Here is a 15,062-nt window from a genome sequence, read left to right on the forward strand (position 1 = left end):
GGGCTTCCAAATATCACTTTGCCATTTCCACAAGAACTGTCTTAGCGAAAGGCTTCTTGAGGGGAACGCTGTAACTCTGTGAGATGATTTCACAGAACACAAAGAAGTTTCTCAGAAAGCTTCTTTCTCTTTGTTATCGGAGGATAGTTCCTTTGGCCCTATGGTCTTCAAAGGGATCCGAAATATCTGTTCTCAGATTCCACAGAAATAAGGCTATCAAAGAGATCCACGATATACAGATGTAACTCTGTGAGATGAATAACAGAACACTAAGCAGTTTCTCAGAAAGCTTCTTTCCAGATTTCATCTGAGGATATTTCCTTTTTCACCATAGCCCTCTACGGGCTTCCAAATATCACTTTGCCATTTCCACAAGAAGTGTATTAGCGAAAGGCGTCTTGAGGGGAAAGCTGAAACTCTGTGAGATGATTTCACAGAACACAAAGAAGTTTCTCAGAAAGCTTCTTTCTCTTTTTTATCGGAGGATATTTTCTTTGGCCCTATAGTCTTCAAAGGGATCCGGAATATCTGTTCTCAGATTCCACAGAAATAAGGCTAGCAAAGAGATCCACGAAATACAGTTGTAACTCTGTGAGATGAATTAACAGAACTCTAAGCGGTTTCTCAGAAAGCTTTTTTCCAGATTTCATCTGAGGATATTTCCTTTTTCAACATAGCCCTCTATGGGCTTCCAAATATCACTTTGCCAATTCCACAAGAACTGTCTTAGCGAAAGGCTTCTTGAGGGGAAGGCTGTAACTCTGTGAGATGATTTCACAGAACACAAAGAAGTTTCTCAGAAAGCTTCTTTCCCTTTCTTATCGGAGGATATTTCCTTTGGCCCTATAGTCTTCAAAGGGATCCGAAATATCTGTTCTCAGATTCCACAGAAATAAGGCTAGCAAAGAGATCCACGAAATACAGATGTAACTCTGTGAGATGAATTAACAGAACACTAAGCGGTTTCTGAGAAAGCTTATTTCCAGATTTCATCTGAGGATATTGCCTTTTTCACCATAGCCCTCTAAGGGCTTCCAAATATCACTTTGCCAATTGCACAAGAACTGTCTTAGCGAAAGACTTCTTGAGGGGAAAGCTGTAACTCTGTGAGATGATTTCACAGAACACAAAGAAGTTTCTCAGAAAACTTCTTTCTCTTTGGTATCTGAGGATATTTCCTTTGGCCGTATAGTCTTCAAAGGGATCCGAAATATCTGTTCTCAGATTCCACAGAAATAAGGCTAGCAAAGAGATCCACGAAATACAGATGTAACTCTGTGAGATGAATTAACAGAACACTAAGCAGTTTCTCAGAAAGCTTCTTTCCATATTTTATCTGAGGATATTTCCTTTTTCACCATAGCCCTCTATGGGCTTCCAAATATCACTTTGCCAATTCCACAAGAACTGTCTTAGCGAAAGGCTTCTTGAGGGGAAAGCTGTAACTCTGTGAGATGATTTCAAAGAACACAAAGAAGTTTCTCAGAAAGCTTCTTTCTCTTTGTTATCGGAGGATATTTCCTTTGGCCCTATAGTCTTCAAAGGGATACGAAACATCTGTTTTCAGATTCCACAGAAATAAGGCTAGCAAAGAGATCCACGAAATACAGATGTAACTCTGTGAGATGAATTAACAGAACACTAAGCATTTTCTCACAAAGCTTCTTTCCAGATTTCATCTGAGGATATTTCCTTTTTCACCATAGCCCTCTAAGGGCTTCCAAATATCACTTTGCCAATTCCACAAGAACTGTCTTAGCGAAAGGCTTATTGAGGGGAAAGCCGTAACTCTGTGAGATGATTTCACAGAACACAAAGAAGTTTCTCAGAAAGCTTCTTTCTCTTTGTTATCGGAGGATATTTCCTTTGGCCCTATAGTCTTCAAAGGGATCCGAAATATCTGTTCTCAGATTCCACAGAAATAAGGCTAGCAAAGAGATCCACGAAATACTGTTGTAACTCTGTGAGATGACTTAACAGAACACTAAGCAGTTTGTCAGAAAGCTTCTTTCCAGATTTCATCTGAGGATATTTCCTTTTTCACCATAGCCCTCTATGGGCTTCCAAATATCACTTTGCCAATTCCACAAGAACTGTCTTAGCGAAAGGCTTCTTGAGGGGAACGTTGTGACTCTGTGAGATGATTTCACAGAACACAAAGAAGTTTCTCAGAAAGCTTCTTTCTCTTTGTTATCAGAAGATATTTCCTTTGGCCCTATAGTCTTCAAAGAGATCCGAAATATCTGGTCTCAGATTCCACAGAAATAAGGCTAGCAAAGAGATCCACGATATACAGATGTAACTCTGTGAGATGAATTAACAGAACACTAAGCAGTTTGTCAGAAAGCTTCTTTCCAGATTTCATCTGAGGATATTTCCTTTTTCACCATAGCCCTCTATGGGCTTCCAAATATCACTTTGCCAATTCCACAAGAACAGTCTTAGCGAAAGGCTTCTTGTGGGGAACGTTGTAACTCTGTGAGATTATTTCACAGAACACAGAGAAGTTTCTCAGAAAGCTTCTTTCTCTTTGTTATCAGAGGATATTTCCTTTGGCCCTATAGTCTTCAAAGGGATCCGAAATATCTGTTCTCAGATTCCACAGAAATAAGGCTAGCAAAGAGATCCACGAAATACAGATGTAACTCTGTGAGATGAATTAACAGAACACTAAGCAGTTTCTCAGAAAGCTTCTTTCCAGATTTCATCTGAGGATATTTCCTTTTTCACCATAGCCCTCTATGGGCTTCCAAATATCACTTTGCCATTTCCACAAGAACTGTCTTAGCGAAAGGCTTCTTGAGGGGAAAGCTGTAACTCTGTGAGATGATTTCACAGAACACAAAGAAGTTTCTCAGAAAGCTTCTTTCTCTTTTTTATCGGAGGATATTTTCTTTGGCCATATAGTCTTCAAAGGGATCCGGAATATCTGTACTGAGATTCCACAGAAATAAGGCTAGCAAAGAGATCCACGAAATACAGTTGTAACTCTGTGAGATGAATTAACAGAACACTAAGCGGTTTCTCAGAAAGCTTCTTTCCAGATTTCATCTGAGGATATTTCCTTTTTCACCATAGCCCTCTATCGGCTTCCAAATATCACTTTGCCAATTCCACAAGAACTGTCTTAGCGAAAGGCTTCTTGAGGGGAAAGCTGTAACTCTGTGAGATGATTTCACAGAACACAAAGAAGTTTCTCAGAAAGCTTCTTTCCCTTTCTTATCGGAGGATATTTCCTTTGGCCCTATAGTCTTCAAAGGGATCCGAAATATCTGTTCTCAGATTCCACAGAAATAAGGCTAGCAAAGAGATCCAAGAAATACAGATGTAACTCTGTGAGATGAATTAACAGAACACTAAGCGTTTTCTGAGAAAGTTTATTTCCAGATTTCATCTGAGGATATTTCCTTTTTCACCATAGCCGTCTATGGGCTTCCAAATATCACTTTGCAAATTCCACAGAACTGTCTTAGCGAAAGGCTTCTTGAGGGGAAAGCCGTAACTCTGTGAGATGATTTCACAGAACACAAAGAAGTTTCTCAGAAAGCTTTTTACTCTTTGTTATCCGAGGATATTTCCTTTGGCCCTATAGTCTTCAAAGGGATCCGAAATATCTGTTCTCAGATTCCACAGAAATAAGGCTAGCAAAGAGATCCACGAAATACAGATGTACCTCTGTGAGATGAATTAACAGAACACTAAGCAGTTTCTCAGATAACTTCTTTCAAGATTTCATCTGAGGATATTTCCTTTTTCACCATAGCCCTCTATGGGCTTCCAAATATCACTTTGCCATTTCCACAAGAACTGTCTTAGCGAAAGGCTTCTTGAGGGGAACGCTGTAACTCTGTGAGATGATTTCACAGAACACAAAGAAGATTCTCAGAAAACTTCTTTCTCTTTGGTATCGGAGGATATTTCCTTTGGCCCTATAGTCTTCAAAGGGATCCGAAATATCTGTTCTCAGATTCCACAGAAATAAGGCTAGCAAAGAGATCCACGAAATACAGATGTAACTCTGTGAGATGAATTAAAAGAACACTAAGCAGTTTCTCAGAAAGCTTCTTTCCAGATTTCATCTGAGGATATTTCCTTTTTCACCATAGCCCTCTATGGGCTTCCAAATATCCCTTTGCCAATTCCACAAGAACTGTCTTAGCGAAAGGCTTCTTGTGGGGAACGTTGTAACTCTGTGAGATGATTTCACAGAACACAGAGAAGTTTCTCAGAAAGCTTCTTTCTCTTTGTTATCAGAGGATATTTCCTTTGGCCCTATAGTCTTCAAAGGGATCCGAAATATCTGTTCTCAGATTCCACAGAAATAAGGCTAGCAAAGAGATCCACGAAATACAGATGTAACTCTGTGAGATGAATTAACAGAACACTAAGCAGTTTCTCAGAAAGCTTCTTTCCAGATTTCATCTGAGGATATTTCCTTTTTCACCACAGCCCTCTATCGGCTTCCAAATATCACTTTGCCAATTCCACAAGAACTGTCTTAGCGAAAGGCTTCTTGAGGGGAAAGCTGTAACTCTGTGAGATGATTTCACAGAACACAAAGAAGTTTCTCAGAAAGCTTCCTTCCCTTTCTTATCGGAGGATATTTCCTTTGGCCCTATAGTCTTCAAAGGGATCCGAAATATCTGTTCTCAGATTCCACAGAAATAAGGCTAGCAAAGAGATCCACGAAATACAGATGTAACTCTGTGAGATGAATTAACAGAACACTAAGCGTTTTCTGAGAAAGCTTATTTCCAGATTTCATCTGAGGATATTTCCTTTTTCACCATAGCCCTCTATGGGCTTCCAAATATCACTTTGCCAATTCCACAAGAACTGTCTTAGTGAAAGACTTCTTGAGGGGAAAGCTGTAATTCTGTGAGTTGATTTCACAGAACACAAAGAAGATTCTCAGAAAACTTCTTTCTCTTTGGTATCGGAGGATATTTCCTTTGGCCCTATAGTCTTCAAAGGGATCCGAAATATCTGTTCTCAGATTCCACAGAAATAAGGCTAGCAAAGAGATCCACGAAATACAGATGTAACTCTGTGAGATGAATTAACAGAACACTAAGCAGTTTCTCAGAAAGCTTCTTTCCAGATTTTATCTGAGGATATTTCCTTTTTCACCATAGCCCTCCATGGGCTTCCAAATATCACTTTGCCAATTCCACAAGAACTGTCTTAGCGAAAGGCTTCTTGAGGGGAACGCTGTAACTCTGTGAGATGATTTCACAGAACACAAAGAAGTTTCTCAGAAAGCTTCTTTCTCTTTGTTATCGGAGGATAGTTCCTTTGGCCCTATGGTCTTCAAAGGGATCCGAAATATCTGTTCTCAGATTCCACAGAAATAAGGCTATCAAAGAGATCCACGATATACAGATGTAACTCTGTGAGATGAATAACAGAACACTAAGCAGTTTCTCAGAAAGCTTCTTTCCAGATTTCATCTGAGGATATTTCCTTTTTCACCATAGCCCTCTACGGGCTTCCAAATATCACTTTGCCATTTCCACAAGAAGTGTATTAGCGAAAGGCGTCTTGAGGGGAAAGCTGAAACTCTGTGAGATGATTTCACAGAACACAAAGAAGTTTCTCAGAAAGCTTCTTTCTCTTTTTTATCGGAGGATATTTTCTTTGGCCCTATAGTCTTCAAAGGGATCCGGAATATCTCTTCTCAGATTCCACAGAAATAAGGCTAGCAAAGAGATCCACGAAATACAGTTGTAACTCTGTGAGATGAATTAACAGAACACTAAGCGGTTTCTCAGAAAGATTTTCCAGATTTCATCTGAGGATATTTCCTTTTTCAACATAGCCCTCTATGGGCTTCCAAATATCACTTTGCCAATTCCACAAGAACTGTCTTAGCGAAAGGCTTCTTGAGGGGAAGGCTGTAACTCTGTGAGATGATTTCACAGAACACAAAGAAGTTTCTCAGAAAGCTTCTTTCCCTTTCTTATCGGAGGATATTTCCTTTGGCCCTATAGTCTTCAAAGGGATCCGAAATATCTGTTCTCAGATTCCACAGAAATAAGGCTAGCAAAGAGATCCACGAAATACAGATGTAACTCTGTGAGATGAATTAACAGAACACTAAGCGGTTTCTGAGAAAGCTTATTTCCAGATTTCATCTGAGGATATTTCCTTTTTCACCATAGCCCTCTAAGGGCTTCCAAATATCACTTTGCCAATTCCACAAGAACTGTCTTAGCGAAAGACTTCTTGAGGGGAAAGCTGTAACTCTGTGAGATGATTTCACAGAACACAAAGAAGTTTCTCAGAAAACTTCTTTCTCTTTGTTATCGGAGGATATTTCCTTTGGCCGTATAGTCTTCAAAGGGATCCGAAATATCTGTTCTCAGATTCCACAGAAATAAGGCTAGCAAAGAGATCCACGAAATACAGATGTAACTCTGTGAGATGAATTAACAGAACACTAAGCAGTTTCTCAGAAAGCTTCTTTCCATATTTTATCTGAGGATATTTCCTTTTTCACCATAGCCCTCCATGGGCTTTCAAGTATCACTTTGCCATTTCCACAAGAACTGTCTTAGCGAAAGGCTTCTTGAGGGGAACTCTGTAACTCTGTGAGATGATTTCACAGAACACAAAGAAGTTTCTCAGAAAGCTTCTTTCTCTTTGTTATCGGAGGATATTTCCTTTGGCCCTATATTCTTCAAAGTGATCCGAAATATCTGTTCTCAGATTCCACAGAAATAAGGCTAGCAAAGAGACCCACGAAATACAGATGTAACACTGTGAGATGAATTAACAGAACACTAAGCAGTTTCTCAGAAAGCTTCTTTCCAGATTTCATCTGAGGATATTTCCTTTTTCACCATAACCCTCTATGGGCTTCCAAATATCACTTTGCCAATTCCACAAGAACTGTCTTAGCGAAAGGCTTCTTGAGGGGAAAGCTGTAACTCTGTGAGATGATTTCACAGAACACAAGGAAGTTTCTCAGAAAGCTTCTTTCTCTTTGTTATCGAGTGATATTTCCTTTGACCCTATAGTGTTCAAAGGGATCCGAAACATCTGTTCTCAGATTCCACAGAAATAAGGCTAGCAAAGAGATTCACGAAATACAGATGTAACTCTGTGAGATGAATTAACAGAACACTAAGCAGTTTCTCAGAAAGCTTCTTTCCAGATTTCATCTGAGGATATTTCCTTTTTCACCATAGCCCTCTAAGGGCTTCCAAATATCACTTTGCCAATTCCACAAGAACTGTCTTAGCGAAAGGCTTATTGAGGGGAAAGCCGTAACTCTGTGAGATGATTTCACAGAACACAAAGAAGTTTTTCAGAAAGCTTCTTTCTCTTTGTTATCGGAGGATATTTCCTTTGGCCCTATAGTCTTCAAAGGGATCCGAAATATCTGTTCTCAGATTCCACAGAAATAAGGCTAGCAAAGAGATCCACGAAATACTGTTGTAACTCTGTGAGATGAATTAACAGAACACTAAGCAGTTTGGCAGGAAGCTTCTTTCCAGATTTCATCTGAGGATATTTCCTTTTTCACCATAGCCCTCGATGGGCTTCCAAATATCACTTTGCCAATTCCACAAGAACTGTCTTAGCGAAAGGCTTCTTGAGGGGAAAGCTGTAACTCTGTGAGATGATATCACAGAACACAAAGAAGTTTCTCAGAAAGCTTCTTTCTCTTTGTTATCGAGGGATATTTCCTTTGGCCCTACAGTCTTCAAAGGGATCAGAAACATCTGTCTTCAGATTCCACAGAAATAAGGCTAGCAAAGAGATCCACGAAATACAGATGTAACTCTGTGAGATGAATTAACAGAACACTAAGCAGTTTCTCAGAAAGCTTCTTTCCAGATTTCATCTGAGGATATTTCCTTTTTCAACATAGCCCTCTATGGGCTTCCAAATATCACTTTGCCAATTCCACAAGAACTGTCTTAGCGAAAGGCTTCTTGAGGGGAAGGCTGTAGCTCTGTGAGATGATTTCACAGAACACAAAGAAGTTTCTCAGAAAGCTTCTTTCCCTTTCTTATCGGAGGATATTTCCTTTGGCCCTATAGTCTTCAAAGGGATCCGAAATATCTGTTCTCAGATTCCACAGAAATAAGGCTAGCAAAGAGATCCACGAAATACAGATGTAACTCTGTGAGATGAATTAACAGAACACTAAGCGGTTTCTGAGAAAGCTTATTTCCAGATTTCATCTGAGGATATTTCCTTTTTCACCATAGCCCTCTAAGGGCTTCCAAATATCACTTTGCCAATTCCACAAGAACTGTCTTAGCGAAAGACTTCTTGAGGGGAAAGCTGTAACTCTGTGAGATGATTTCACAGAACACAAAGAAGTTTCTCAGAAAACTTCTTTCTCTTTGGTATCTGAGGATATTTCCTTTGGCCGTATAGTCTTCAAAGGTATCCGAAATATCTGTTCTCAGATTCCACAGAAATAAGGCTAGCAAAGAGATCCACGAAATACAGATGTAACTCTGTGAGATGAATTAACAGAACACTAAGCAGTTTCTCAGAAAGCTTCTTTCCATATTTTATCTGAGGATATTTCCTTTTTCACCATAGCCCTCCATGGGCTTCCAAATATCACTTTGCCATTTCCACAAGAACTGTCTTAGCGAAAGGCTTCTTGAGGGGAACTCTGTAACTCTGTGAGATGATTTCACAGAACACAAGGAAGTTTCTCAGAAAGCTTCTTTCTCTTTGTTATCGGAGGATATTTCCTTTGGCCCTATAGTCTTCAAAGGGATCCGAAATATCTGTTCTCAGATTCCACAGAAATAAGGCTAGCAAAGAGATCCACGAAATACAGATGTAACTCTGTGAGATGAATTAACAGAACACTAAGCAGTTTCTCAGAACGCTTCTTTCCAGATTTCATCTGAGGATATTTCCTTTTTCACCATAGCCCTCTATGGGCTTCCAAATATCACTTTGCCAATTCCACAAGAACTGTATTAGCGAAAGGCTTCTTGAGGGGAAAGCTGTAACTCTGTGAGATGATTTCACAGAACACAAAGAAGATTCTCAGAAAGCTTCTTTCTCTTTGTTATCGAGTGATATTTCCTTTGACCCTATAGTCTTCAAAGGGATCCGAAACATCTGTTCTCAGATTCCACAGAAATAAGGCTAGCAAAGAGATCCACGAAATACAGATGTAACTCTGTGAGATGAATTAACAGAACACTAAGCAGTTTCTCAGAAAGCTTCTTTCCAGATTTCATCTGAGGATATTTCCTTTTTCACCATAGCCCTCTATGGGCTTCCAAATATCACTTTGCCAATTCCACAAGAACTGTCTTAGCGAAAGGCTTCTTGAGGGGAAAGGTGTAACTCTGTGAGATGATTTCACAGAACACAAAGAAGTTTCTCAGAAAGCTTCTTTCTCTTTGTTATCGGAGGATATTTCCTTTGGCCCTATAGTCTTCAAAGGGATCCGAAATATCTGTTCTCAGATTCCACAGAAATAAGGCTAGCAAAGAGATCCACGAAATACAGATGTAACTCTGTGAGATGAATTAACAGAACACTAAGCAGTTTCTCAGAAAGCTTCTTTCCAGATTTCATCTGCGGATATTTCCTTTTTCACCATAGCCCTCTATGGGCTTCCAAATATCACATTGCCAATTCCACAAGAACTGTCTTAGCGAAAGGCTTCTTGAGGGGAAAGTCGTAACTCTGTGAGATGATTTCACAGAACACAAAGAAGTTTCTCAGAAAGCTTCTTTCTCTTTGTTATCGGAGGATATTTCCTTTGGCCCTATAGTCTTCAAAGGGATCCGAAATATCTGTTCTCAGAATCCACAGAAATAAGGCTAGCAAAGAGATCCACGAAATACTGTTGTAACTCTGTGAGATGAATTAACAGAACACTAAGCAGTTTCTCAGAAAGCTTCTTTCTAGATTTCATCTGAGGATATTTCCTTTTTCACCATAGCCCTCTATGGGCTTCCAAATATCACTTTGTGAATTCCACAAGAACTGTCTTAGCGAAAGGCTTCTTGAGGGGAACGTTGTAACTCTGTGAGATGATTTCACAGAACACAAACAAGTTTCTCAGAAAGCTTCTTTCTCTTTGTTTTCGGAGGATATTTCATTTGGCCCTATAGTCTTCAAAGGGATCCGAAATATCTGTTCTCAGATTCCACAGAAATAAGGCTAGCAAAGAGATCCACGAAATACAGATGTAACTCTGTGAGATGAATTAACAGAACACCAAGCAGTTTCTCAGAAAGCTTCTTTCCAGATTTCATCCGAGGATAATTCCTTTTTCACCATAGCCCTCTACAGGCTTCCAAATATCACTTTGCCATTTCCACAAGAAGTGTCTTAGCGAAAGGCTTCTTGAGGGGAAAGCTGTAACTCTGTGAGATGATTTCACAGAACACAAAGAAGTTGCTCAGAAAGCTTCTTTCTCTTTTTTATCGGAGGATATTTTGTTTAGCCCTATAGTCTTCAAAGGGATCCGGAATATCTGTTCTCAGATTCCACAGAAATAAGGCTAGCAAAGAGATCCACGAAATACAGTTGTAACTCTGTGAGATGAATTAACAGAACACTAAGCGGTTTTTCAGAAAGCTTCTTTCCAGATTTCATCTGAGGATATTTCCTTTTTCACCGTAGCACTCTATGGGCTTCCAAATATCACTTTCCCAATTCCACAAGAACTGTCTTAGCGAAAGGCTTATTGAAGGGAAAGCCGTAACTCTGTGAGATGATTTCACAGAACACAAAGAAGTTTCTCAGAAAGCTTCTTTCTCTTTGTTATCGGAGGATATTTCCTTTGGCCCTATAGTCCTCAAAGGGATCCGAAATATCTGTTCTCAGATTCCACAGAAATAAGGCTAGCAAAGAGATCCACGAAATACTGTTGTAACTCTGTGAGATGAATTAAGAGAACACTAAGCGGTTTCTCAGATAGCTTCTTTCCAGGTTTCATCTGAGGATATTTCCTTTTTCACCATAGCCCTCTACGTGCTTCCAAATATCACTTTGCCAATTCCACAAGAACTGTCTTAGCGAAAGACTTCTTGAGGGGAAAGCTGTACCTCTGTGAGATGATTTCACAGAACACAAAGAAGTTTCTCAGAAAACTTCTTTCTCTTTGGTATCTGAGGATATTTCCTTTGGCCGTATAGTCTTCAAAGGGATCCGAAATATCTGTTCTCAGATTCCACAGAAATAAGGCTAGCAAAGAGATCCACGAAATACAGATGTAACTCTGTGAGATGAATTAACAGAACACTAAGCAGTTTCTCAGAAAGCTTCTTTCCATATTTTATCTGAGGATATTTCCTTTTTCACCATAGCCCTCCATGGTCTTCCAAATATCACTTTGCCATTTCCACAAGAACTGTCTTAGCGAAAGGCTTCTTGAGTGGAACTCTGTAACTCTGTGAGATGATTTCACAGAACACAAAGAAGTTTCTCAGAAAGCTTCTTTCTCTTTGTTATCGGAGGATATTTCCTTTGGCCCTATAGTCTTCAAAGGGATCCGAAATATCTGTTCTCAGATTCCACAGAAATAAGGCTAGCAAAGAGATCCACGAAATACAGATGTAACACTGTGAGATGAATTAACAGAACACTAAGCAGTTTCTCAGAAAGCTTCTTTCCAAATTTCATCTGAGGATATTTCCTTTTTCACCATAGCCCTCTATGGGCTTCCAAATATCACTTTGCCAATTCCACAAGAACTGTCTTAGCGAAAGACTTCTTGAGGGGAAAGCTGTAACTCTGTGAGATGATTTCACAGAACACAAAGAAGTTTCTCAGAAAGCTTCTTTCTCTTTGTTATCGAGGGATATTTCCTTTGACCCTATAGTCTTCAAAGGGATCTGAAACATCTGTTCTCAGATTCCACAGAAATAAGGCTAGCAAAGAGATTCACGAAACAGATGTAACTCTGTGAGATGAATTAACAGAACACTAAGCAGTTTCTCAGAAAGCTTCTTTCCAGATTTCATCTGAGGATATTTCCTTTTTCACCATAGCCCTCTATGGGCTTCCAAATATCACTTTGCCAATTCCACAAGAACTGTCTTAGCGAAAGGCTTCTTGAGGGGAAAGAAGTAACTCTGTGAGATGATTTCACAGAACACAAAGAAGTTTCTCAGAAAGCTTCTTTCTCTTTGTTATCGGAGGATATTTCCTTTGGCCCTATAGTCTTCAGAGGGATCCGAAATATCTGTACTCAGATTCCACAGAAATAAGGCTAGCAAAGAGATCCACAAAATACTGTTGTAACTCTGTGAGATGAATTAACAGAACACTAAGCAGTTTGTCAGAAACCTTCTTTCCAGATTTCATCTGAGGATATTTCCTTTTTCACCATAGCCCTCTATGGGCTTCCAAATATCACTTTGCCAATTCCACAAGAATTGTCTTAGTGAAAGGCTTCTTGAGGGGAACGTTGTAACTCTGTGAGATGATTTCACAGAACACAAAGAAGTTTCTCAGAAAGCTTCTTTCTCTTTGTTATCGGAGGATATTTCCTTTGGCCCTATAGTCTTCAAAGGGATCCGAAATATCTGTTCTCAGATTCCACAGAAATAAGGCTAGCAAAGAGATCCACGAAATACAGATGTAACTCTGTGAGATGAATTAACAGAACACTAAGCGGTTTCTCCGAAAGCTTCTTTCCAGGTTTCATCTGAGGATATTTCCTTTTTCACCATAGCCCTCTACGGGCTTCCAAATATCACTTTGCCAATTCCACAAGAACTGTCTTAGCGAAAGACTTCTTGAGGGGAAAGCTGTAACTCTGTGAGATGATTTAACAGAACACAAAGAAGTTTCTCAGAAAACTTCTTTCTCTTTGGTATCGGAGGATATTTCCTTTGGCCCTATAGTCTTCAAAGGGAACCGAAATATCTGTTCTCAGATTCCACAGAAATAAGGCTAGCAAAGAGATCCACGAAATACAGATGTAACTCTGTGAGATGAATTAACAGAACACCAAGCAGTTTCTCAGAAAGCTTCTTTCCAGATTTCATCTGAGGATATTTCCTTTTTCACCATAGCCCTCTACGGGCTTCCAAATATCACTTTGCCATTTCCACAAGAAGTGTCTTAGCGAAAGGCTTATTGAAGGGAAAGCCGTAACTCTGTGAGATGATTTCACAGAACACAAAGAAGTTGCTCAGAAAGCTTCTTTCTCTTTTTTATCGGAGGATATTTTGTTTAGCCCTATAGTCTTCAAAGGGATCCGGAATATCTGTTCTCAGATTCCACAGAAATAAGGCTAGCAAAGAGATCCACGAAATACAGTTGTAACTCTGTGAGATGAATTAACAGAACACTAAGCGGTTTCTCAGAAAGATTCTTTCCAGATTTCATCTGAGGATATTTCCTTTTTCACCGTAGCCCTCTATGTGCTTCCAAATATCACTTTCCCAATTCCACAAGAACTGTCTTAGCGAAAGGCTTATTGAAGGGAAAGCCGTAACTCTGTGAGATGATTTCACAGAACACAAAGAAGTTTCTCAGAAAGCTTCTTTCTCTTTGTTATCGGAGGATATTTCCTTTGGCCCTATAGTCTTCAAAGGGATCCGAAATATCTGTTCTCAGATTCCACAGAAATAAGGCTAGCAAAGAGATCCACGAAATACTGTTGTAACTCTGTGAGATGGATTAACAGAACATTAACCAGTTTGTCAGAAAGCTTCTTTCCAGATTTCATCTGAGGATATTTCCTTTTTCACCATAGCCCTCCATGGGCTTCCAAATATCACTTTGCCAATTCCACAAGAACTGTCTTAGCGAAAGGCTTCTTGAGGGGAACGTTGTGACTCTGTGAGATGATTTCACAGAACACAAAGAAGTTTCTCAGAAAGCTTCTTTCTCTTTGTTATTAGAGGATATTTCCTTTGGCCCTATAGTCTTCAAAGGGATCCGAAATATCTGTTCTCAGATTCCACAGAAATAAGGCTAGCAAAGAGATCCACGATATACAGATGTAACTCTGTGAGATGAATTAACAGAACACTAAGCAGTTTCTCAGAAAGCTTCTTTCCAGATTTCATCTGAGGATATTTCCTTTTTCACCATAGCCCTCTACGGGCTTCCAAATATCACTTTGCCATTTCCACAAGAAGTGTCTTAGCGAAAGGCTTCTTGAGGGGAAAGCTGAAACTCTGTGAGATGATTTCACAGAACACAAAGAAGTTTCTCAGAAAGCTTCTTTCTCTTTTTTATCGGAGGATATTTTCTTTGGCCCTATAGTCTTCAAAGGGATCCGGAATATCTGTTCTCAGATTCCACAGAAATAAGGCTAGCAAAGAGATCCACGAAATACAGATGTAACTCTGTGAGATGAATTAACAGAACACTAAGGAGTTTCTGAGAAAGCTTCTTTACAGATTTCATCTTAGGATATTTCCTTTTTCACCATAGCCCTCTATGGGTTTCCAAATATCACTTTGCCAATTCCACAAGAACTGTCTTAGCGAAAGGCTTCTTGAGGGGAAAGCTGTAACTCTGTGAGATGATTTCACAGAACACAAAGAAGTTTCTCAGAAAGCTTCTTTCTCTTTGTTATCGGAGGATATTTCCTTTGGCCCTATAGTCTTCAAAGGGATCCGGAATATCTGTTCTCAGATTCCACAGAAATAAGGCTAGCAAAGAGATCCACGAAATACAGATGTAACTCTGTGAGATGAATTAACAGAACACTAAGCAGTTTCTCAGAAAGCTTCTTTCCAGATTTTATCTGAGGATATTTCCTTTTTCACCATAGCCCTCCATGGGCTTCCAAATATCACTTTGCCAATTCCACAAGAACTGTCTTAGCGAAAGGCTTCTTGAGGGGAACGCTGTAACTCTGTGAGATGATTTCACAGAACACAAAGAAGTTTCTCAGAAAGCTTCTTTCTCTTTGGTATCGGAGGATAGTTCCTTTGGCCCTATGGTCTTCAAAGGGATCCGAAATATCTGTTCTCAGATTCCACAGAAATAAGGCTATCAAAGAGATCCACGATATACAGATGTAACTCTGTGAGATGAATAACAGAACACTAAGCAGTTTCTCAGAAAGCTTCTTTCCAGATTTCATCTGAGGATATTTC

The sequence above is a fragment of the Macaca nemestrina genome, chromosome 3 (assembly GCF_043159975.1).
Source record: "Macaca nemestrina isolate mMacNem1 chromosome 3, mMacNem.hap1, whole genome shotgun sequence".
NCBI lineage: Eukaryota > Metazoa > Chordata > Mammalia > Primates > Cercopithecidae > Macaca > Macaca nemestrina.